The sequence below is a fragment of the Pteropus alecto genome, unplaced genomic scaffold (genome assembly GCF_000325575.1).
Source record: "Pteropus alecto unplaced genomic scaffold, ASM32557v1 scaffold80, whole genome shotgun sequence".
NCBI classification, from domain to species: Eukaryota; Metazoa; Chordata; class Mammalia; order Chiroptera; family Pteropodidae; genus Pteropus; species Pteropus alecto.
Window position 1 is genome coordinate 3,647,791 of NW_006430460.1, and position 8,085 is coordinate 3,655,875.

The following is an 8,085-nucleotide window of genomic DNA, read 5'->3' on the forward strand; positions in this document are numbered from 1 at the left end:
TTAACACAAAGAAACCTGACGTTTTCTGGGGTCGGAAAACCATACCTCGCTTAAACCCAGGGGACTTGTGGGGTGCAGACATTCGAGGGCACAGGAGTAGGGGACATTATGTTCCTAGTTATTTATTTTGGGGCAACGTTAGGGTAAGTCTTTCACTGTGCTTAGAAATGCTCGATGCTTTTAGTAGATATCAAAATTTGAAATGCTAAGCAATTTGCCCCAGGAAAAATGATCAAAATCTATTTAAAATGGACATTAAAAGTTAAGATGTTTGACCTCTTACAATCTTCAGTTGCCACCACGACTCCCTTCTGCCTGCCACCTGCCATGCCCCCTCTGAGTTCACTGTTGGGGGTGGGGGAGGTCGACTAGAAACTGTAGCCTTAAGCATCATCTCTTTGGGATGTGGCTCCACAGTGTAGCGGTGAGCATGTCTGCTTTACACACAGAAGGTCCTGGGTTTGCACCCCAGTGGGGCCACAGTCCATGGTCTACAGCTGTGCCACCCTGAACAAGCCCGATGTCTGATCTCGGAAGCTAAGCAGGGTCGGGCCTGGTTAGTACTTGGATGGGAGACCACGTGGGAAGACCAGGTGCTGTAGGCATAAATAATATAAAAAAAAATTTTTTTAAGTCATTTCTTTGGGTGAATTAGCTTCACTGACATTCAACCACCAAGTGACCCCTGTGTGTCAGTCACCAGGGCCACCGGGGAAGAGTATCAGGTCCCCAAGATCCAGCTTCTACAAGGCCCAGAGGGTGGAAGAGGCACATCAATAGAAAGGGGGTGTCGTGAGCGATTTCGAGTCCCATCCCAGTCCGTCCAGGAGCTCCGCTCGCCCGTGCAGGTGGGCAGGGGGGCTGCATCCAGATCTGCTCCTCGCCCGAGCCGCACAGAGCCAGACCGGTTGGCCCCAACGTGACCCCAAAAGCCCAGCTCAGTCCAGAGAGAGCACGCATCCTCCGCCAGCACAGGCCATTTCCTCGGGCCCGTTTTCGGTCTGACTCTAAATCACGGGTAGGAGATGCTGCGAAAGCAATGGAGTCATAAAGGAAAGACAGTGCGGCGACTTTTCGAGCGGGCCTGGGAGGGACCGGAGGACAGACAAGGCTGTAAACACCGTGGCTCCAGGGGCTCTTGCCCTGGAGAATGAAAATAGGAAAAGCTCTAAGGAAATGCCACCGGTTAAAGTAACGTTTAAAAACATCCTTTACGGACACCCGACTTGGCACACGTGAAATCTTCTTTGCTGTGAACACGAGTAACTAATGCAGGAGGCGAACTGCCTCACGGGGCCGGCCAGACTCTGGTTAATGTCGGCCGTTTGGCTGCTGGAGAGAGGACCGTGCTGGAAAGCAGAGCGGGGTGTTCTGTAGGGACAGGAATGTGTTGGGAGAAATTCCTTTTAAGCCAACGTATAAAGAACTTGCTGGAGCCAGCACTCTTCTGCCCGCTGCATCAGCCTCAAAGGCAGAGAGCTCTCTAATTTTCCTCAGAAGCAGCTGTGTCATCTGCCAACAGGAGCAGCAGCTGCTTTTCCATGTCAAGGGAAAAAAAAAGAAGAAGAAAAGAAAACCACTGAATTAAAGAAAAGAAGGCAGTGAATATTTTCACCGTGTGGAAAGAATATTTTCAGCACATCCGGGCAAGATCTTAACCTCACCAACGGCTTAATCTAAGATTCTCATGCTTCCTAGGGATGTTTTATTGTGTTACTTTCACGTTTTATCACCTTATTTCCAATTCGTATCCTTAGGGACAGAAGAAAATGACTTTCTGAATCATAGGAAATGGTCCCAGGACCATTTCGATGCTGAGGATATTCAGGAGTCACGAAGGAACTTCACGCTTTTTCATAGATTCTAAAACGAATCCAAAGTGGCAAACGTTATTCCTCCCCCACCTAATTTAATAAAGTGACAGAACAAGTTAAGATATTAAGGATCTGACACCCCACCAGGATTCTGCAGTACTGAGGTAAACTGAATTACTCTTCCTAAATAATACGGCCGGGGGAAAGAAAAGCATTGCTGCTATAATGCCTCAAAATAAATAAAGAAAACGTGTTGTTTTATGAAGAAATTCAGTCCTCTCTTACTTTTTTAATGGTCACTTCGATGAACCCTTTCTCAGATTCTATAATCTGAGAATCCTTCCTAGATACTATGATTTGCCATTTAAATTGCCTCACAGGCATGTGTGGCTTATGAAACACCTACGATCTGAGTAGTCATGAAGGTGGATGAGATGACAATTTTCTTTGAAATATGCTGGTATGCCAAAAGAATCAGGAAAAAAATAAATCTGAAAATCTGAAAATAAAAACGAACATACGTACCCAGCCCAAACTCATGTTAATGAATATCACAATATTTTAATTAGCAATTATTTCCTATAATGCAAAGACTTGTGGCCTGGGTAAGATTTCTAGTGGGAACAACATACATAAATAGTGAAAAAGTGCTATATCTCAAGCAACTTCGATGATATAAAAAGGATGTTTGGGTAACTCAAAAAAAAATAGTAATGACAAAATTACTAAAGTCAAAGATGCATATGAGACTGAATAAAATTACTTCATGTATGTGCAAGTGGGAAGAGGCGATACTCTAAAATAATGTCATCACGAAGACAAGGGACACGTGTCGGGGAGCGTGTGGAGAGCAGAGACCCCTGGGCTCTGTCGATGGCAATGAAATTGGTGCAGCCGCTGTGGAAAATGGTATGGAGGCTTCTCAAAAACGTAAAAATTCAACTACTATGTGAGCGAGCAATCTGGGTACATAGCTCAAGAAAATAAAATTACTATTTCAAAGAGCTAGCTGAACTCCCATGTTCACCGCAGCATTCGTCACAATAGCCAAGGTAGGAAAACAAACACCCTGTGTCCATCAGTGGATGATGGATAAAGAAGCTGTGAGATATACATATGTATTATTCAGCCATGAGAAACAAGGAAATCTTGCTATTTGCGACAACATGGACAGAACATAAGCCAGACAGAGAATGGCAAATACTGCATGGTATCACTTATATGTGGAATCTAAAATGAAAAAAAAAAAATCAAACTCATAAAAAGAAGAGTAGAAAAGTGGTTGCTGGGGGTGGGGAGAAACAGGGAGAGGTTGGTAAAAGGGTACAGACTTTCGGCTATAAAATGAATGCAGTTTAAGGATCTCATGTATAACACGGTGACTACAGTTGATGATACTGTACTGTATAATTAAAATTGGCTAAGAGAATAGAACTTAAATGTTCTTACCCCCCAAAAAAAAGTATTTGAAGTGATGGATATGTTAACTAACTAGATGGAAGGAGGTTTTTCACAGAGTATAGCTATATCAAGATCAGCACACAGTGCATTTAAATATTTTAAAATTTAATTTGTCAATAATACCTCAATAAAGCTGAAAAAAATTACCAGGCGTACAAGGAAGTGGGAAAATATGACCCATATGTGGGATAGAAATCAGTCAATAGACATAGACCTAAAAATGATAGAGATAATGAAAACTGCAGACGAGGATGTTAGAACAGCCATAATTAATATGCTCCATATAGTCAAAATGGTAGAGGTAAACGGGAGCATGATAAGAGATGGGGAGGGGGAGGCCCACGTGGAATTATTATATTTGAAAAACACAGTAGATGAAATGAAAAAAATAATTGGATAGGATTAGTAACAGATTAGACTCAGCAGAAGAAAAGATAAGTGAACTTGAAGACATAGTAATAGAAACTATCCCAAATGAAACACGCTGAGAAAAAAAATGTTAAAAATAAACAGATCAGTGAATTGTGGGAAAACTTCAAAGGGTGTAATGTATGTGTAACTGGAGTCACACAATGGGGAGGGGACAGAAAAAAATATGAAAAAAGCGATTAAGATTTTTCCAAATTTGGTGAAAATGATAAACCCATGGATCCAAAAATCCCAACAAAACCAAAGCAGAACAAAATTACAGAAAACCACTGCACTCACTGAAAAACCAGGGATGAAAAGGGAATCTTGAAAGTAGCCAAAAAAAATAAAAATACACATTTTGTAAAGAAGAAGAAACATAAGAATAACTTCTCAGCAGTAGCTATGTAAGACAGACAATGGAGAGGCATCTCTAAAGTAGAAATCATTTTCCAATTATATCTTTTCAAAATGAAGGCAAAATATTTATTTTTTCAGATAAACAGGAGCTGAGAGAATTCACTGCCAGCAAACTTAAAACGATGAAAAATGTTAAAGGAAGTTCTTTGAACAAAAGAAAAATGTATATCCTGTAAGATAAATGATGAGCAGATATTTTTTCAAACCATTTTGTAGGCTGTCCTTTTAGTTTCTTGACAGTATCTTGTGATGCACAAAAGTCCTTAATTTTGATGACGTCCAATTAATTTTTCCCTTCTGTTGCCTGTGCTTTTGGTGTCGTATCTATGAAATCATTGGCAACATCCAGTGTCGTGAAGATTTTTCTCTAATGTGTTCCTCTAAGAGTTTTACAGTTCTAGCTCTTAAGAATTAGGACCTCGATCCATGTTCAGTTAATTTCGGATATGGGCTTAGCTAAGGGCCCAGCCTCTTTCTTTTGCATGTGGGCATCTAGTTTTCCTTAGCACCATTTATTGAAGACTGTTCTCTCCCTAATGAATGGTAAAACATCTACCTTTGTAAAACATTGACTGGCCTTACACGTGAGGGACTATTTCTGGGCTCTCTATTCTATTCCATTGGATCTATGTGTCTGACTTCTGTAAGTACCGTATTTTTTTTTTTTTAAAGAAATTGTGTTTATTCCGATAACTCTTTAAGTTTCAAAGCAACAACATTTACCAAAAAAGCAGGTTATTTTTGCTGATAGTTTGCTCAAATTTTAATTTGCTGTTTTTATTTTAAAACCCAAACATTTGATGAAAAAAGAAAACACTTTATCACACTGTTTCAAACTGCAGATTTTTAACGTAAATGAACATTTAGATAAATGTTTTTCATTTTTTTAAATAAAAAAAACCCCAGGAAATAAAAAATATCACAAAGACGATGTCAACAGAATCAGAAAGTCATTTTAAAAACAGTCCTTAGTGCCACACTATTTCAATTCCTGTAGCTTTGCAGGAAAGGTTAAAGTCAAAAGTGGGAGTCCTCCAATTTTATTCTTTTTCAACATTGTTTGGCTGTTCGGGGTCCCTTCTGATTCCATATGAAGTTGAGGAAAATCTCTCCCATCTCTAAAAAAAAGGCAGTTGGAATTTTGATAGGGATCCCATTATTGCTTTGGGCTGTATTGACATCTCAACAATGTTGTCTCCCTATCTATAAACCCATATGTCTTTCCATTTGGGTAGGTCTTTAATTTCTTTCAACTTTTTTTTTTTTTTTTTTGGTAGTTTTCAGTGTCCAATCTTTCACCATCCTGGCCAGATTTCTCTGGGGCCCGGAAGCCCAGGTAAGCAAATCTAGCTTCGCCACCTAGCCGACAGAGTGACGAGCGGGACACAATCTCTCAGAACTTCATTTTTTCCCATTTGTAAAATACTATTTAACTCCCAAGGTCTCTGTGAGGAATAATAAATGCGTAAAATGCTTCACGCGGTGCCCAGGCTGGTAGGCATTCGGTGTGACTTTAAGGGTCCAACTGAGATAATGAAGTTAATTATGCAACTTGAAGTGGTGGTGATTTCTAGCTTGCTTTTGCACAGTGATTTTCGGTGTTTCTGTGACCCAGTCACTACCATTGTGACTTACAGGGGTGGGAAAGCTGAAGGACTGGACCAAGGCCTTCCGTTAAGTGACTGGCGGGGCCACGACCTCGGCCTCCCGACCTGAAACACCACGTCCCTTCCCAAGCTCCACGCCAATCCCCACGCCCAAGGACCCTTTCCCCACAAGGCGACTTCCTTGGCTCAGGAGAGAAAGAGTCATGGTCCCTAACCCTCCACGTGGGGCTCCCGCTGCTGTGTTTCCTATGTGGGCACCGACGCCTCAACTGAGTCGAATCTTCGTGTGTCTGAGGACAGGGACCGTGGTCTCAGTTCGGTCTGGCCCCAAGTCCTCACAGACTATTAAACACACACCAGACGCTTAGTAAACGTCCAGTGCATTCAATTCTCTTGCTCCCTCAAAGAATATTCTCAGGCTATGAGAACCTTCGTAGCTGTCCCTAGGGGAGATGAATATTTGCTCAGTAACATTTTTGAAAAGCAGGAGCCCCTAAACCTAGTCGAACTTAAAAAGAAAACACTTAATGAATACTGAATTCGGCGGTACCTTTCGATATTTCGGCCCTGGGGTTATCGATCCTCTAGCCTTCCACTTATGCGCGTGTAAATGCTTAAAGTTGATTCGCGAGAGGCTAGGAAACATTCGGCCGTGAAATGGCCCTGAAAATTTAACTTACCTGCTAGGTCGTATTTTAAGACTTAAGAAAAAATCCTATTTCCATATAGAGAACACTAACACCAGCTAACATTGCACGAATGCTTAGATGCCAGGCAGACGCTAAGTGCTTTACGCCCATTGGATTTTAAGTAAATCAACTTGAAGGCCTAATTTACATACTATGCAAATCGGAGATTTAAAGTGTATAGTTTGATGAGTTTTGTTATGGTCGGGCCTCCCAGTCCTGGAATTCTCCCGTTTTTAAAATGTTTTAGAATGTTTTCATGTGAATGAGTTGAATTTTTAAGAAAAAAAAAAAAAATCTGTTAGTTGTTTTATCTTCTGTATTTTGTGCAAAAGGAGGAAAGAAAAATATTATTTGGGACAGAACAGCATGACAAAGAATTAGATGTTATTTTAGAAACGGAAGGCTCATCACAATTACTTGCAGTTAGAAAGGTGTCTGTTTCATATCTCATACGACTACGAGTAACAGATTCCACATCTTAATCACACATCGTTACTACATTATGGAGGCAAAATACATTATTATTATTCTTAATGAAAACAGCTGAAGAGATTAATTTAGAGCCACTTGTCAAGGCACATTTTAAAATAAAACTCTGTGTATGTAAAAATACAGCGGACTCCATATTTTGATTTATGAAAAATAAATTTATTACATAACACCTTGTTTTTAACAATGTTCAATTTTTCTTTAAATTCAGAATACTTGTGTCATTCATGTAAAATAGTTTGATACAGTACATTGTATGTTATAGTTTTTTTTTTTTTCCTCAAAAATGCTAAGGCTCTCCTACTCCCTCTCCTTTGCTGAAGTAAGGGCTCCCTAAACGACGTGCGAACAAGTTTTAAAAAAGAAAATTAACTGAACGAAATTTTAATAGCACTACACCAACCAGCTTTAAAATCAGGACAAAATATCTGAATCGGATGCCGCACCTTTTAAAGGAAATTATCATTCATGCTTTTTTCATCTTAAAGCATGCTCACAAATCAGCAACACCAACAGGAAAAATAAAACACCGTCTATGACAATCATTTTAGTTTGTTTGCTGAACCAAACAGGTTTATATCAATGACAACATATTTAATTACTATCAAATAGCAGCTTTAATACCAGTCAAGTCATAGATTGAAAATAAAAACAAACTTAGAAGTTGGAAATTAAATCTTTGGGAGTTCTGAAACCTTTCCGGGAAAAAAAAAAAACGATGTGACTTTTTGTACTTTCAAACAAATCCAAGCAATAGTCTTGGTCAAAAACACTGATTATGTAGAAAATGGACCAACCCACTGATAAGACACTAAGATGAAAGGCATACTAAAATAGTCTCGTCTGAGTCTCGGTTATTTTGTTGAGTTAACATATACTGTGTGTTTCAAGTACCAGTTAAACGTGTGTGTGTGTGTGTGTGTGTGTGTGTGTGTGTGTGTGTGTACTATTGGTCAGATAATGCTCTTACACGGAAAGAATTCACCACGTAGACGACACACGCTTGCCCCTAGCACACTTCACAGCTTCAACTGCTACAGACTGCCACCGAAGAGAACGCCTGTCAGTCTGAACCATGTCAAGTAAACTATGGAAGTAGCAAATCCACGACACAAACTGTGCTAGCACTTTCTGTTCAAGTCTAACTCCGAAACAGGTACACCTTGGACGCCGCTGCCCGCTCCTGCGGCAGGCGGG

General features: G+C 40.2%; 1 pseudogene; it reads left to right on the plus strand.

Annotated features, from left to right (window-relative positions):
* The first annotated feature begins 489 nt into the window (after positions 1–489).
* Positions 490–605, plus strand: LOC112480071 (annotated as a pseudogene).
* Positions 606–8,085: the final 7,480 nt, after the last annotated feature.